The 18,283-nt window shown below is 35.6% G+C and overlaps 2 long non-coding RNA genes across 2 annotated transcripts; both read left to right on the top strand.

Moving 5' to 3' along the window:
• The first annotated feature begins 6,018 nt into the window (after positions 1 to 6,018).
• On the top strand, positions 6,019 to 8,464 carry LOC129903129 (uncharacterized). Its single transcript, XR_008770208.1, has 3 exons — positions 6,019 to 6,359; positions 7,224 to 7,265; positions 8,100 to 8,464. It is a non-coding gene; the product is annotated as an uncharacterized LOC129903129 (long non-coding RNA).
• Positions 8,465 to 14,104: 5,640 nt separating this feature from the next.
• LOC129904687 (uncharacterized) lies at positions 14,105 to 16,542 on the top strand. Its single transcript, XR_008770472.1, has 3 exons — positions 14,105 to 14,445; positions 15,310 to 15,351; positions 16,186 to 16,542. It is a non-coding gene; the product is annotated as an uncharacterized LOC129904687 (long non-coding RNA).
• Positions 16,543 to 18,283: the final 1,741 nt, after the last annotated feature.

Below are 18,283 nucleotides of genomic sequence, written 5' to 3'. Positions count from 1 at the left end.
TTCGGCTCCGGACTCTTGTAACTCCCCATCTTTACTTGTCTACTATTGACTTTGCATAATTCTTAAGAAACTATAAATAAAATAATATTTTTATCATATCACCCTTTGAATATAATAAATACACTGTCTTAAAAATTTTAATAGGGAAATTAGGAACTAATTAATGACTAATTTACCATATTATAAATACAATATAATAACTAATTAATGATAAGGATAAATTATGAACTAAGTTAAAATTATCTCTTGATTTCATAAATTGGACAAATATTATTGGACATCTATTTTTAATGTAATGGATAAGTAAAGATGAACGGAGGGAGTATTTAATTACTGTCGTGAAAATGATTTTGATTATTGTATTTTATTTTTATATGTACTTTAAAATGTTTTTACATAAGAGATTTGCATATATATTATCCTTCTCAGACCATCTGTGAATTATACTAGTCCCTAAATATGTATTTGTTATTGTAATAATCAATCTAATTGTATAATAAAAATATGTACATTAAAAATTAATAATCAATCTAATTGTATAATAAAAATATGTACATTAAAAATTAATAAATATTATGTATTGAGTACTAAATTATTCATAAATATTTTTGAGAATTATAATAATATTCAATTCTCAAAATGAGAAACTATCACCAGAATATTAACCCAACTTTAAGAAAACTTTTTAAAAATTGATTTTTCAGTTTTTAATATTTGTATTGGGCTTCCGATTAATTCACATATAATGTGATTTTCTTCAAACTCAAAATTTAAATTCAAAATATTTAATTTAAGATGAAAAAATCTTATTACCAACTACAATAATGTCATTTTCCAAATCACACATAAAAGTACTTCCTTCCCTTTATATATATTATTTGATCCATATAAACGTGATATATATTGTAAAAAGTTTTAAAATATATATAAAACTTTCTGGCGAAGTTGAATTTTTAGGCGAAAACACATTAGAACATATTATAAAATATTAAAGAAGGAAATTGGGTTCTACTTGAAATAATATAATTATGTCATCTTTAAATTTTTGGTTGTAATAGGTAAGGTTGTGCATGCAAAATTTAATGAATGTTAGCATTCTTTGATATTATTATTATTACTGTATTATTATTTTCTAATTTTACCTGAAATTTCACTATTTATATATCAAATGTTTTAAACCTTTTCCACAATGTTGTTCTTTTTAAATGTAGGTGTTATTACTCTTTTATGCAGTTCTTATATATGCGGATTTACCCGTGGAGTATAGCTTAGTTGAAGAATTGTCTATATATACCTTTATCTTAGTAATTATGAAGGCTAGAAATTCGAATCTCATAGTATTATCTTCCTTTCCTAGATATTTTTCATCATTATTTGATCATAAATTTAACGATAGGATACAATAAGCATTCAAACAAGGTGCTGGTTGTTAGTGGTCATGCTAAATGCGTGTTAATACAAAAGCAAATTTGTTTGTTTGTTGGTGATTGCCGTAAAGAAAAATAAAGTACATACGGTTGGAAGGGAAATGCGTTTTTTCATTTCGGTGAAGCCATTAACATGTGAAGCCATTAACACGTGTATTTTTTGGAAAATCTAGTGAAAATTTTATTCATTCATCGGGTAAAAGAAAAATGTTACTTAAAAATAATTTAAAAGTCAATTATTTAGAAGAGTTACGAGCTAGAACTTGATGCAGTAGTTTTGATAGGATGTATTAGTAAAAATAATTTTGTATATATCATTAATATTTTACTTGGTATATTCTTTGAACTTATGTATTATTAATACAAATATTAATTATACATTTTATTTGATATTATGTTATATGCAAGAAATTATAATGCGTATATTGACATGATTAAAAATACAATTATTTCTCAAAAATCTTTCCACATCCTTTCGACAGTATGAGGAGAGAATTTTGTGCAACAACATAAATCACGCCACTTGAAATGCGTATAGCAATTGCTATATGGCGAAAGAAGTAGCTATGTATTTGATATTATTAAATATTAACCATATGCATGTAACATTCTCCAAAAATATATTTCTACAAATATTTATATTTAAATATCCACATTCAATTAAACAATATATTTAATTACATTTTTTCCTTTGATTTGGTAGCATATTCTTCCAGATGTTCCGCGTGAATCACCATAATTTAATTTATTCAAAAGTACATAAAAAATCTTAAAGCATTGACCAATTTATTTATTATTTAATTAAATTCAGAAAAAATAGGATCAATAAAGGATCTCAGCAGAATCTCCTCATACGTTGGATCTTAATATCTAATCTCCTCCTAATTACTCTCTCTATTTCATATTAACTTAATTTCTAAGATAATGCACACATATTAAGAAAAGCATTTAAGGACAAAATTTGAACCACATTTTCCTCTATTATACTTTTGTTTAATTAGTCTCAAAAAGATTCTTAAATGTGAAATCATAAATACAAATAATTCCTTATTGAAGTATAATTTTGTAAGTAGTGTAGTTTAACTCCTAGAAAATTATAAAACTTCATTAATGCAAAGGGTAAATGTGGAAAAAGATTCAAACATTTCTTTTGAACTTTGAACAATTCAACTATTTTGAACAATAAAAAAACTCTAGAAATTCAATTAATATGAAATAGAGGGAGTAATAATTAAGCCTTTCCTTTATAAATTACTCCCTCCATTTCATATTAAGTGAATTTTTGAGAGAATTGTTCAAAATAATTGAATTGCTCAAAGTTCAAGATAGATGTTTGGAATTTTTTCATATTTGCCCTTACATTTATTGAAGTTTTATATTTTCTAAGAGATAAATCACACTACTTGCAAAGTTATATTTATGATTTTACAAAAGACAATAGTGAAACGTATGGTTCAAATTATGTCCTTGAATATTTTTCTTAATATGTGCACATTATCTCACAAATTCACTTAATATAGATGAAGGGACGTACTAGTTTATGGTAACTTTTCTGGCACTAAAAATAAATAGAAGAATCATTGTCAGTGCATATAATTTTGGTATTGTTTTTTCTATCATAAATACAAATCGTTACTACTACTGTAATTAATAATAAATGATTAGTTGCTAACCTAGTGGAATTAAATAATGTTCTAAAGTGATTCGTTATTACTCATCACCGATAAATTAATTGACTTAATTACGAAGGTTTGGTTGATTTTTTCCTAAATAATTTTTTCCTTTCACTGGTTCAAAAATATATTAGCATTAGAAGGTTCAACAATTAGTATTATATTAGAACTTGGGAGCATGTTGATTAATATATAGTTTATCTTATAAACAGTTTTTATACTCTTGACATTTTTCCCCCGTAAACTAACAGGTATGGCTGTACAGGGCAAACCGATAAACCGCACCAAACCGACAAACCGAACCAAACCGGAAAAAAAACCCGACTAGTGGTTTGGTTTGACTTGGTTTGGTGTTTGAAAAAAAAAACCGACCATTATAGGGTTGGTTTGGTTTTAACTAAAAAAAGTCAAACCGAACCCAAACCGACCCGATTATAGATATACTACTTTTAAATTATGTTATACATAAAAATATTTATTAAAATGTAATTTATAAATATTTTTTAAATTTTTTTTATAATTTTTGTTTTCTTTCTTACATTTATATTTGGACTTGAGAAACTCATCTAAATAATATACAAAAAAAGCTCATCTTATAAAGTTAAAACTTCAAACAGTGTTCTGCGTCCATCTTATATGTTGATATTTTGTACTATAACTTTTTTTAAGAAGCATTGCTCTATGCTTTTTATTAGATATTATGAAAAATCCGAAAAACCCGAAAAAAACCGAAAAACCCGAAAAAAACCGAAAAACCCGAGAAAAATTGATATTGAAAACCCCGTCTTTTATTGGTTTGGTTTGGTTTATAGATTTAATAACCCAACACAAATGATTTGGTTTGGTTTGTAAAAAATCCGAACCAACCCGGTTTATGTACACCCCTACTAACAGGTTATACATGCTCTGTATGAATTATTAAAGGGAAAAACCTCATAAATTAAAACAATTTTATCTAATAAAATTAAGAATTAAAATAAATTGAAACGAAATAAATTGATTTTTACTAAAGTCAATGTATAATTAAAATCTTACAATAATTAGTTTATTTTTAGCATCAACAACTTTAAGGGAAGGTTAGTTTAGTTATTTCAACTGAAAAGAATGTTATGATCATATATTATGATAAACACTTCAAACTACGTCATATATTATGATAGACTTCAACTTTCCACGTGAAATATTTATGATATAGATTTTTTTTTAATCTTGTGGCCTAACAATAAGTGTCATAATCATATACTATTATGACAAAGACTTCTTTTTTATTTATATTCAGTGCTCCCATCACTACGCTAAACACACATTGTATATAGGTATCTTCATGCTATATGGATAACTCACCAATTTTCTCCCCCAATTTCTACTTCAAAAATCCATAAATTATTAGATGCTTAATCATGGGGTAATATAATTGTGACACTTGGCCAAAATTAAGTTAAGAGGCACACAAGCTTTGTAGATGAACTAATTCGAGTTTTCAATACTCAAAAATAGTGAAATAGCTCAACTTTTTTAAATTTTTTTTGTTCATTTTTATACTTGTAACAGTATTAAGCGCAATCATAACAAGCTACTTTTATTTAGCTAACATGTATACAAGCTCAAAGTCTACTTCAAAAGCCAAATATAGCTTAAGCTTAAAGAGATGAAGCATTTAGTTTAATTGATTCTTAACAAGATTTAGGTGATATTCTCACAAAATGCTTTTCTTAATTTGAAGATCTTAATGTCCCATGACTTTGAAAATGATCAATTAAGTACTAGTACTACTTTTTTTTTTGTCTTCAAGTACAACTAATCTACTACTACTATTATTATAGTAGTACAATAATTAATCTTATTGCCCCTTAGGAACTCCAATCTTTCATCAAAATTGATGTGACATGAGTTCCATGGTCATATTGAACTAAAAGAATTATGCTCATTGGAGTATCTTTTTTTTCTAATTCTTTAAGTTTATATTCCGCTTGAGAATTTCCATTACTTATTCCAAACAAAAATAAATTTTTCATATTCCATTTTATGGAATAATGTTTTACTTTTGAAATTCAGAGAAACGTTTCACTCATGTGTATTGTGTTTTCTTCCGATAATGTAAAACAATCCAATCAACCACAAGCAACATACGAAATAAATATGTCATAATATTTGTATTTACGACTAGATCCATTTGCAAGATAATCGAAATGCATATAATATATGTACCTATAGACAACATATACAACTGTAGTGTATATTATATAGATAGTATATACTTCGACCATATTGATAAACTAGTTGACCGAAGAGTACATTTACTTAAGTTTTCCATATTCCCCCCCCCCCCCTTTCTCCTCCTCCTCCTCGCCCCCCTCATCCTTTTATACTGATAAATTTAGATATCACATAATTAAGAGTTATTTTTTATTGTTTTCATTTGATTAATTCTATTGTGATTGCATTTCTTTATAATTCATAAAGAAAAATGGAACTATTTTTTTTTTAATTTTTCATCCAGTGTTCAAGCCCGCGTTGGAGCCCCACTAAATTTGAATCACGCACTACAGGGCCCATTCAGGGGTGACGCTTCCAATAGGATTTTCTGCATTGTTACATTCCGTATTTTTGCATTTTGGATTATTCGTAAGCTAACGATTATAAATTCAAGGGCTTTTAATTTTGAATTTTAAAAGGACATGATTTGTTGTAGATGCCAAGTTATATGAATAAATTATGTGTAGTAAAATACATCTCAAGAAGGACCCTTAAGCCGAATCAAAATAGAAGCCATCAAATATGTTTTTCTTAAAGTTACGTTTCGGGTAAGCTGACTTCGGGAGGCCATAACCTCTTTATAATTTGAGAATTTGGGAAAACTCTCAACATGAAAGTTGTAGATAATTGAATTATCTTTCCAACCATAGGTCGTGGGACGAAATGTGATATCGGAGTAATAAGATATAGACGTTTTAAATCTGACAGGCCAAACTAAATAGTGAATTCGGCCCAACCCAATTCTAATTCGGGTCAGGCCCAATACCCACAAAATTAAATCTGATTTTTGTAACTATTCCTTCATACAAAGATCAACATAATTCTGGAAATTTCCAAAGAGAGAGAGAAAGGGAGTTCTTGAGAAAAATCCCAAATCCGACCAAAATTAAGTCCCGAAATCCGAAGCTCATGAAGAGAAAATTGTTGTACGTCGCGTTGGCTTCAATTTGAGCTAGAAATCAACCAATAAGGAGAAGATTTTATGTGGTGCTGCAAATTTAAGGTAATATTAAAGTCTCCTTTTCATTGTTAACAAGTTTAGTTAGAGTTTTAACGGATTAGAACGGAGAAAATAGTGTTATAAACTAGTTTGGTGATTTGTTGAGATTTATGGGTTAAAGGGTTGTTTTAGGTAGATTAAATGGATGAAATTAGGTTAGTGATGATGTATAATAATGGTTGATATTGTTTTGATGTTGTTGATGAGTTGTTGTTCTTGAATTTGGAGGAAAAATGTGTATGAAGATTTTGAATGTTCAAACCCGTTTTTGGAATTGAGTAGCTGGTAGTAATTCTGGAATATCTCATTGTGTAGACCTTCGAATTTAGATATTAAACATGTTTTGGAAAGCTAATACACGTACCTACAACTCTTATGTTTATGTCTTAGTCTATATCTGCTGTTATGATGTCGAAAACTGAGCATGAATCTTAAGACAAATTCTGTCCAGATTCTGGATTGAAAATTCCTTCATGTATAGCTGTTCGTATTTGGATGATATCTCTTTGTAGAAAATGAATTTTGAGTTGATTTCTTTTGCATTGGAAACTTAAGACATAGATCTAAATGTTTCATGAAGGTTATAAAGTCCAGTTTTGCTGTTTTCATTTTCAAATTTTAGATACAACGTGAGGTACTTGACTTTCCGAATTTACTGCTTTGGTAACATGAATAATAAATCTTATTTTGTGTCAATATTTTGGATTGTTGATGTTGGTTGATGATTATATGGCTGGTTTGAAAGTGGGAAAAGTGAGTGGTATAGGGGAGGTGCTGTCCAATTGTTTTTAGAAATAACCTACTAACGATAGACTACGTTTTATTCTTGTCCATAGCTTAATCATAGTGCTTAACGTTTTAATATAGGTTGAGACAATATTGGACAACATATACGTATAAACGCTAAAGGTATGTAAAGTTACATTTTCTTCTTTTGGCATGATCCATATGAAACGAACGAATGACGTATGCTTAAATTCCAAAGAAACTCTTATTCGTAGATATACTCGGATGGCTACCGTTCTTGATTTTCAAAATTTATATTGTTATGTCTTGACTCATGTGTACAATTCCAGCCATCCTAGTTGGTATAACTCATGTTGTGGTATAATTCATATTTTAGTATAATCCATAATTAGTGTGATTTATAATGACTATTGTCTTGGTTTTCAAATGATGGTCTGTTTTGCTTATTCTATTAAGTCTCCGATAATGATTAAATTTCACAAGGTTGCTAATGATATCTTATTCGTGCATGCTGTTATGGTATTATTCACCGAGTCCTACGATAGGCCGGGCATGTTATCATGTATGGATTCCACTATATTATTCACCGAGTCCCTTACTAGAGGGTCGGGTACGTGATATGATAATATGATATTATAATGATATGACGATATGATTATGGCACCGAGTCCCATAATGGGCCGGGTACGGTATCAGTGTACACTACTCTATTCACCGAGTTCCTTGCTAGAGGGCCGGGTATGGTATATATATACATATGACGATATATTGATATAATTGTGATACCGAGTCCCATAACGGGCCAGGTACGATATATGATGATGATATGCATGTCTTTATTTTATAACACAGGTATAGTGATTTATTGATTATGACACTTGACTCCTGAATCTTTATTTCAGATGTGATCTCCTTTACGATATTTTATGCTTTATATACTCGGTACATATTTCGTACTGACCCCCTTCTTCGGGGGGCTGCGTTTCGTGCCCGCAGGTACAGATACTTATTTTGGAGAGCCGCCACCTTAGGATTCTACTCAACGGGTTGAAGTGCTCCATTGTCTCGGAGCCTAAACTTTTGGTACTAATCCTTATAATGTATATATTTGTGTATTTTGGGGGTACGGCGGGGCCCTGTCTCGTCATATGCTATTGTTAATCCTCTTAGAGGTCTGTAGACACATGAGTGGGTTGTATGTAGATATTGTCTGATGTACTAGTATGGCATATGTTTTTGGACATTTACATTCGGAGTGAAAGCCTTGTCGGCTTACGTATTATGTTATCTTATTTTTGACAATTAAGACTCCCCAAGAAATAGCTAATTTTGGTATATATATAAGTGACAGTTTGAGACAACGTGCTACCCATATAAATTCTATATCGTGTTTAATTGTCGATTGACAAAAGATAATATGTGTGTATACGAGTGTCCAATTCGGACACTAGTCACGGCCTACGGGGCTAGGTCGTGACAAAAGTGGTATCAGAGCAGTTCATCCTTGGAATGTCTACAGACCGTGTCTAGTAGAGTCTTGTTTATCGGTGTGTTGTGCACCACATCTATAAACAGGAGGCTACAGGACATTTAGGATGTTATCATTTCTTTTACTTTAAATCGTGCGATAGAGCTGTATTATCAGGATAATTTCTCCCTAACATACTATTATATTTACAGCGATGCCTCCAAGAAAAGCGACAGCTGCCCAAAAGGGAAAGTCAGTAGTAGGAGAGACTAGTCGGACCCCGAGGATTACTAGGGCCCGTGCCCAGTCTATGCCTGAGGTTGTGCTCCAGTCGGCGAGCTCTACTACACCGCCATATGAGAAGAGAGAAGCAGCAACTGACACTATGGATCGGGGGGTTGCTTCACCACCAGCTCCAGAGGCTCCAGTACCTGAGCCTCCAGCTCTTCAGCCAGGGGCAGAGGACAGGGCTATGAGAGATGCAGTTCAGTTGCTGACCAGAATAGCGACAGGGCAGGCTCGCAGGCATGGGTTAGGGGTTGACTATGCTGATAGACATGATAGTTTAAGGGCTCGTGATTTCTTGACTTGTAATCCTCCAGAGTTCTATGGGTCAAGGTCCGGGGATGACCCGCAGGAGTTTATCCGACAGGTGCAGCGTACGTTGAGAATAATTAAGGCTTCTGAGACAGAGTCTGTTGAGTTAGCTTCCTATCGGCTGCGTGATGTAGATGTTAATTGGTATGAGTCATGGGAGTTATCTAGGGGCGAGGGTGCTCCTCCAGCGGTGTGGGGTGAATTTGTGGAGGCCTTCCTTGGCCACTTTCTACCTCCAGAGATGAGACGAGCCAGAGTAGACAGGTTTTTACAATTGAGGCAGAATGGCAGGAGCATCAGAGATTATAGCCTTGAGTTTGACTCGTTGGCGAGACATGCACCAGCTATTGTAGCTGACATGGCTGATAGAGTGCATCGGTATGTGATGGGGCTGGATCGTTATTTGATTGATAGCTGTATGGCAATGGCTTCTCAGCCAGGTATGGACATTGCTCGGGTACAGGCATATGCACAAGGGGTAGAAGATCGGCACAGAGGGCGTCAGCCCGATAGAGATCATGATAGAGGCCAGCGTAAAAGAGCTAGATCGGCTAGTTATTCTGGGGAATTTCAAGGCGGGCAGCCTCAGCAGTACAGTAGATATCCTTCTCAGCCATCCCGGAGTGCACCCCCACAATTCAAAGGTAGTAGATTCGATAGCGCAGGGTATTCAGGATCCGGTCAAAGCTCCAGGGTTTCAAGTTCACAGATAAACAGGGGTTCGCGTCAGTCGAGACCACCTTTGCCTCGGTGTCCTCGTTGTGGTAGGTCACATTTTGGAGAATGTCGTTTTTCTACAGGTGCATGCTATACTTGCGGCCGTCAAGGCCATATTATGAGGGAGTGTCCATTTAGGGGTAATTTAAGTGGTGCAGCTCAGCCTACTGGGTCAGTTGTTGGCTCATCTTCTTCTGTAGCTATGCGCCCTGTGGGGCAGGGTATTCAGATAACAGCAGGCCGTGGTAGAGGCCGTGGTGGATCTTTCAGTTCTAGCGGTCCTTCGAACCGCATATATGCCTTGGCTAGTAGACAGGACCAGGAGGCGTCGCCAAATGTAGTTACAGGTATATTATCGATTTTCTCGCAGGATGTATATGCATTGATAGATCCAGGTTCCACCTTATCATATATATCTCTCTTTGTTGCTAGTAGAATCGGAATAAAATCTGAATCAATAGAACCATTTGAGGTAGCTACACCGGTAGGAGATTCTGTTATAGCCAACAAAGTATATAGAGATTGTTCGGTGATTATATATAGTCGACACACCAAGGCAGATTTGGTAGAGTTAGCTATGACAGAATTTGATGTTATTATGGGCATGGATTGGCTAGCTTCTTGTTATGCTAATGTTGATTGTAGAGAAAAAGTAGTTCAATTCCAATTCCCAGGAGAACCAGTCATAGAATGGATGGGCAATACAGCATCACCGAGGGGTAAGTTTATTTCATACCTCAAGGCAAGGAAAATGGTTAGAAAGGGTTATATTTATCATCTGGTTCGTGTCCATAACTTGGAAGCAGAGGAATCGACTCTTCAGTCAGTTCTGGTAGTTAACGAATTTACAGATGTATTCCCAGATGAACTTCCAGGTCTTCCTCCTGAGCGGGAGATAGATTTCAATATAGATATATTGCCAGATACCCAGCCTATATCTATTCCTCCCTACAGAATGGCACCCGCAGAACTGAAGGAGTTGAAGGAGCAACTGCGAGACCTATTAGAAAAAGGCTTCATTAGGCCCAGTATATCACCTTGGGGAGCACCGGTATTATTCGTGAGAAAGAAAGATGGGTCACTACGAATGTGTATTGATTATAGGCAGTTGAACAAGGTGACAATAAAGAATAGATATCCTCTCCCCAGGATTGATGATTTATTTGACCAATTGCAAGGTGCTAAGTGTTTTTCAAAAATAGACTTGCGGTCAGGCTATCACCAGGTACGGGTAAAGGAGGCAGATATTCCAAAGACTGCGTTTAGGACCCGATACGGGCATTATGAGTTTCGGGTGATGTCTTTTGGGCTGACCAATGCCCCAGCAGTGTTTATGGATCTTATGAACCGAGTGTTCAAGCCATTCCTAGACCTGTTTGTGATTGTATTTATTGATGATATTCTGGTCTACTCACGATCGGAAGGGGAGCACGTAGATCATTTGAGGAAGGTACTTGGGGTGCTCCAGCACCAGAAGTTGTATGCTAAATTTTCTAAATGTGAATTCTGGTTGACTTCAGTAGCATTCTTGGGGCACATTATTGGAGCTGATGGTATTCGAGTAGATACACAGAAAATCGAGGCCGTAAAGACTTGGCCTAGACCTACGACACCTACTGAGGTACGTAGTTTTCTTGGGCTAGCAGGATATTACAGGAGATTCGTTGAGAAATTTGCTTCAATTTCAGCACCTTTAACAAGGCTAACTCAAAAGGCCGTTAAGTTCCAGTGGACCGATGCCTGTGAACAAAGCTTTCAGTTGCTGAAAGACAAGTTGACTACGGCCCCAGTTCTAACCCTTCCTGAAGGACCAGATGGCTATGTTATTTATTGTGATGCTTCTGGTGTTGGGTTAGGATGTGTATTGATGCAACATGGTAGAGTCATAGCTTATGCCTCCCGACAGTTAAGGAAGCACGAAAGAAATTATCCAACTCATGATCTGGAATTAGCAGCAGTAATTCATGCTTTGAAACTATGGAGGCATTATTTATATGGTGTACATATTGATATCTATACGGACCACAAAAGTCTCCAATATATCTTTAAGCAGAAGGACCTGAATTTGCGACAGAGAAGGTGGCTAGAGTTGCTGAAAGATTATGATGTTAATATTCTATACCACCCAGGGAAAGCAAATGTTGTAGCAGATGCACTTAGCCGTAAATCCATGGGTAGCCTGGCAGATGTACAACCAGAACGAGAAAAGATAATCCGTGATATTTGCCAGTTAGCTAACCTTGGAGTTCGTTTGGCTGATTCTAGTGATGGTAGAGTTTTTATTCGAGGAGTTGCTGAATCCTCTATCATAGAAGCGGTAAAGCAACGCCAGTATGAAGACCCTATTCTGGCACAGTACCGAGATGAAACCCTTCAAAAGGAAAGGACCCCATTCGAGGTCACACCTGATGGAGTGCTAAGATATAGAGGCAGATTATGCGTACCTGAGATTATAGGGCTACGACAACAGGTTTTGGGAGAGGCACACTATGCCCGGTATTCTGTGCATCCAGGGTCGACAAAGATGTATCATGACCTTAGATGTTTATACTGGTGGAATGGAATGAAGAAGGATATAGCAAAGTTTGTAGCCCAGTGCCCAAACTGCCAACAAGTTAAAATTGAGCATCAGAAGCCTGGCGGACTATTACAAGAGATAGAAATCCCGACTTGGAAGTGGGAAGCAATTAATATGGATTTTATTACAGGCTTACCTCGCACTCCACGGAAGTATGATTCCATATGGGTGATTGTAGATAGGCTGACAAAATCAGCCCACTTTCTTCCGGTTAGAACTACATATTCAGCGGAGGACTATGCAAGGTTATATATCAAAGAGATAGTAAGACTTCATGGGATTCCCATATCTATTATCTCAGACAGAGGGGCTCAGTTTACAGCTAGCTTCTGGAGATCATTTCAGAAGGGATTGGGAACACAAATAAATCTTAGTACAGCATTTCACCCTCAGACTGATGGGCAGGCTGAACGCACTATTCAGACGCTAGAAGATATGTTACGGGCCTGTATTATTGACTTTAGAGGTAGTTGGGATGACCATCTGCCACTTATTGAGTTTGCCTATAATAACAGCTACCATTCTAGCATTCAGATGGCACCGTATGAGGCTTTATATGGCAGGAAGTGTAGGTCACCTATTGGCTGGTTTGATGTTGGTGAGGCTAAGTTAATCGGACCCGATATGATTCAACAAGCTGTTGATAAAGTGAAGCTTATTCGGGAAAGGTTATTAGCAGCCCAGAGTCGACAGAAATCATATGCAGATAATCGACGTCGACCCTTAGAGTTTCAGGTTAGTGATTGGGTGTTTTTGAAGGTGTCACCCATGAAGGGGGTAATGAGATTCGGTAAGAAAGGAAAGCTTAGCCCGCGCTACATTGGCCCTTATCAGGTTACTCGTAGAATAGGCAAGGTTGCATATGAGTTGGACCTACCATCTGATTTGGAAGCAGTGCACCCTGTTTTTCACATGTCGATGCTTCGCAAATGCATTGGTGATCCTTCTAAAGTATTTCCCATGGATGATATCCAGGTGACGGAGGAGCTTTCTTACGAGGAAAACCCTATAGCTATACTTGATCGCCAAGTCAGAAGGTTACGTACTAAGGATGTGGCTTCCGTCAAAGTATTGTGGCGAAATAACAATAGAGAAGAGATGACCTGGGAAGCCGAGGAAGAGATGAAGGATAAGTATCCTCACTTGTTTTCTACGCCTACAGGTAATCTAAACCTCTCGATAAATTATATTGATTGACATATGAAACTATTTGTTGTTGCAAAAAAAAAAAAAGACTATTCCCCCAAATTTCTTATAAGACTTTATGAGGCGGGTTTAACATTCGAGGACGAATGTTCTAAAGGGGGGAAGAATGTTACATTCCGTATTTTTGCATTTTGGATTATTCGTAAGCTAACGATTATAAATTCAAGGGCTTTTAATTTTGAATTTTAAAAGGACATGATTTGTTGTAGATGCCAAGTTATATGAATAAATTATGTGTAGTAAAATACATCTCAAGAAGGACCCTTAAGCCGAATCAAAATAGAAGCCATCAAATATGTTTTTCTTAAAGTTACGTTTCGGGTAAGCTGACTTCGGGAGGCCATAACCTCTTTATAATTTGAGAATTTGGGAAAACTCTCAACATGAAAGTTGTAGATAATTGAATTATCTTTCCAACCATAGGTCGTGGGACGAAATGTGATATCGGAGTAATAAGATATAGACGTTTTAAATCTGACAGGCCAAACTAAATAGTGAATTCGGCCCAACCCAATTCTAATTCGGGTCAGGCCCAATACCCACAAAATTAAATCTGATTTTTGTAACTATTCCTTCATACAAAGATCAACATAATTCTGGAAATTTCCAAAGAGAGAGAGAAAGGGAGTTCTTGAGAAAAATCCCAAATCCGACCAAAATTAAGTCCCGAAATCCGAAGCTCATGAAGAGAAAATTGTTGTACGTCGCGTTGGCTTCAATTTGAGCTAGAAATCAACCAATAAGGAGAAGATTTTATGTGGTGCTGCAAATTTAAGGTAATATTAAAGTCTCCTTTTCATTGTTAACAAGTTTAGTTAGAGTTTTAACGGATTAGAACGGAGAAAATAGTGTTATAAACTAGTTTGGTGATTTGTTGAGATTTATGGGTTAAAGGGTTGTTTTAGGTAGATTAAATGGATGAAATTAGGTTAGTGATGATGTATAATAATGGTTGATATTGTTTTGATGTTGTTGATGAGTTGTTGTTCTTGAATTTGGAGGAAAAATGTGTATGAAGATTTTGAATGTTCAAACCCGTTTTTGGAATTGAGTAGCTGGTAGTAATTCTGGAATATCTCATTGTGTAGACCTTCGAATTTAGATATTAAACATGTTTTGGAAAGCTAATACACGTACCTACAACTCTTATGTTTATGTCTTAGTCTATATCTGCTGTTATGATGTCGAAAACTGAGCATGAATCTTAAGACAAATTCTGTCCAGATTCTGGATTGAAAATTCCTTCATGTATAGCTGTTCGTATTTGGATGATATCTCTTTGTAGAAAATGAATTTTGAGTTGATTTCTTTTGCATTGGAAACTTAAGACATAGATCTAAATGTTTCATGAAGGTTATAAAGTCCAGTTTTGCTGTTTTCATTTTCAAATTTTAGATACAACGTGAGGTACTTGACTTTCCGAATTTACTGCTTTGGTAACATGAATAATAAATCTTATTTTGTGTCAATATTTTGGATTGTTGATGTTGGTTGATGATTATATGGCTGGTTTGAAAGTGGGAAAAGTGAGTGGTATAGGGGAGGTGCTGTCCAATTGTTTTTAGAAATAACCTACTAACGATAGACTACGTTTTATTCTTGTCCATAGCTTAATCATAGTGCTTAACGTTTTAATATAGGTTGAGACAATATTGGACAACATATACGTATAAACGCTAAAGGTATGTAAAGTTACATTTTCTTCTTTTGGCATGATCCATATGAAACGAACGAATGACGTATGCTTAAATTCCAAAGAAACTCTTATTCGTAGATATACTCGGATGGCTACCGTTCTTGATTTTCAAAATTTATATTGTTATGTCTTGACTCATGTGTACAATTCCAGCCATCCTAGTTGGTATAACTCATGTTGTGGTATAATTCATATTTTAGTATAATCCATAATTAGTGTGATTTATAATGACTATTGTCTTGGTTTTCAAATGATGGTCTGTTTTGCTTATTCTATTAAGTCTCCGATAATGATTAAATTTCACAAGGTTGCTAATGATATCTTATTCGTGCATGCTGTTATGGTATTATTCACCGAGTCCTACGATAGGCCGGGCATGTTATCATGTATGGATTCCACTATATTATTCACCGAGTCCCTTACTAGAGGGCCGGGTACGTGATATGATAATATGATATTATAATGATATGACGATATGATTATGGCACCGAGTCCCATAATGGGCCGGGTACGGTATCAGTGTACACTACTCTATTCACCGAGTTCCTTGCTAGAGGGCCGGGTATGGTATATATATACATATGACGATATATTGATATAATTGTGATACCGAGTCCCATAACGGGCCAGGTACGATATATGATGATGATATGCATGTCTTTATTTTATAACACAGGTATAGTGATTTATTGATTATGACACTTGACTCCTGAATCTTTATTTCAGATGTGATCTCCTTTACGATATTTTATGCTTTATATACTCGGTACATATTTCGTACTGACCCCCTTCTTCGGGGGGCTGCGTTTCGTGCCCGCAGGTACAGATACTTATTTTGGAGAGCCGCCACCTTAGGATTCTACTCAACGTGCTCCATTGTCTCGGAGCCTAAACTTTTGGTACTAATCCTTATAATGTATATATTTGTGTATTTTGGGGGTACGGCGGGGCCCTGTCTCGTCATATGCTATTGTTAATCCTCTTAGAGGTCTGTAGACACATGAGTGGGTTGTATGTAGATATTGTCTGATGTACTAGTATGGCATATGTTTTTGGACATTTACATTCGGAGTGAAAGCCTTGTCGGCTTACGTATTATGTTATCTTATTTTTGACAATTAAGACTCCCCAAGAAATAGCTAATTTTGGTATATATATAAGTGACAGTTTGAGACAACGTGCTACCCATATAAATTCTATATCGTGTTTAATTGTCGATTGACAAAAGATAATATGTGTGTATACGAGTGTCCAATTCGGACACTAGTCACGGCCTACGGGGCTAGGTCGTGACATGCATATCCAGCGCTCGAACCCAAAAACTCTGATTAAGGACGAAACAGTCTCCTTGCACCACAACCCATGTTGGTGGGAAAATGGAACTATGACTCTCCGAGAGTCCTCTATGCCTATATATTTATATATAATAATAATAATTAATAATATAAAATAGAAGAGGGAGTCGTATGGGCTATTGATGTAAAGAAAGGAATGAAGAAGAGAAATTGGAAATAGCTTTCAAATAAGAGAATATCATCTTTAAATTAAAGAAGTGAAAGCTACTTCTATCCAATCTTCTCACATATAGGCTAGTGTCACAGACTTATACTTTAACTAAGACCTATGTGCTGCACTTGACGACTTACTCAGGAATCTTTTACTATCTTGCAAGCTCAAGTAAGCCTTTTAGACTAGATCGCTAAGAAAACGCTAGATTATGAGAAAGACAAGAGAGCTTTTATGAAGAAGGTGTTGTATTGCTTTGAAAGATTGCTTGTTGCTTGATTTACAAATGAATGACCCCTTCTATTTATACTACTCCAAAGGGGCTTGAGAATAAAAATTATTACACAAGTCCTTTCATATTTACAAACTAGTCCTTCTTTAGAATTCTCTACAATCTAGAGTATTCTAAGGACTATCAAGACTTCTCTACAATCTTCAAGATTTCTCTAAGTCTTTCCAAGAATTCTCTTGGACATTCTAAAGCCTTCTATTAACCTCTCCAAGACTCTAGATTTTTTCCTCCTTCTGGATGATCAAGTGGCGGGTCATGACATTCTCCCCTACCTGATGTGGCGACGATAGTGGCGTACTACTTCTACAAAAGCTCCCGAATTTTATCTTCAAACTGCCACAAGTTTTCATACCGTTCTTATGTGGCCTCCTCCAAAAAGTGTCCCTTCCAATGGATAAGAAACATGGCAGTGGCCTGTTGTCCCTGTTTCTTCCTGGTTTAGTCAACATTGGCCTCCTTTCTCTTGGCACCTTGGAGGTAAGTGCCTTGGCAATTTTTTCAGCATCACATCCTTCTCCATGCAAGGTGGCAACGCCTCTCTAGCATCATTGTCTTCGCTCAAACTTGCAATTATGTCTACGAACGTCGGTATTCCTACCTCTATGCCTTTCATAAGTTGCGTGGATGATAATTAGGCTGGTCCTTCCGTCTTTGGCACCTTAACTAGGGGAACCATACAAGATCCCTCTTGTTCTATAACTAAGAGTTGTTAGAGGTTGGGGTCGATCACCGTGTGGCATCGCCGAAAGAACTCCTGCCCAAGGATTATATCAAATATATCTAAGGTAGAAACAATGCAGTTGGTTTTACCTTGCCACTTTTCCAACGTGATGTCTATTCCATGAGCGACTCTGCATACTGGTGTCAGTGATGCATTGACCGTCTTGAGGCGGGCGTTACTTGGACCGTAACTTAGTCCCAACTTTATAGGTGCTGACTTGGTCATAATATTGGCCTCTACACCTGTGTTGACCATAGCACGAGCGGGTCATCCACTAATTGTGATGTCTACATATTGCGCATCGTACTCCTTTGGCTTTCCTAATTGCTTTGCGATAGCTTCGCATAGTCTAATCAGGCCCAATTGCGTCGTGTCTAAACTTTGTTCTTTCCCTTGTGC

Source organism: Solanum dulcamara, chromosome 9 (assembly GCF_947179165.1).
Source record: "Solanum dulcamara chromosome 9, daSolDulc1.2, whole genome shotgun sequence".
Lineage (NCBI taxonomy): Eukaryota > Viridiplantae > Streptophyta > Magnoliopsida > Solanales > Solanaceae > Solanum > Solanum dulcamara.
Note: the sequence above shows the minus strand (reverse complement) of the source record. Positions and strands in the feature narration are given on the sequence as shown.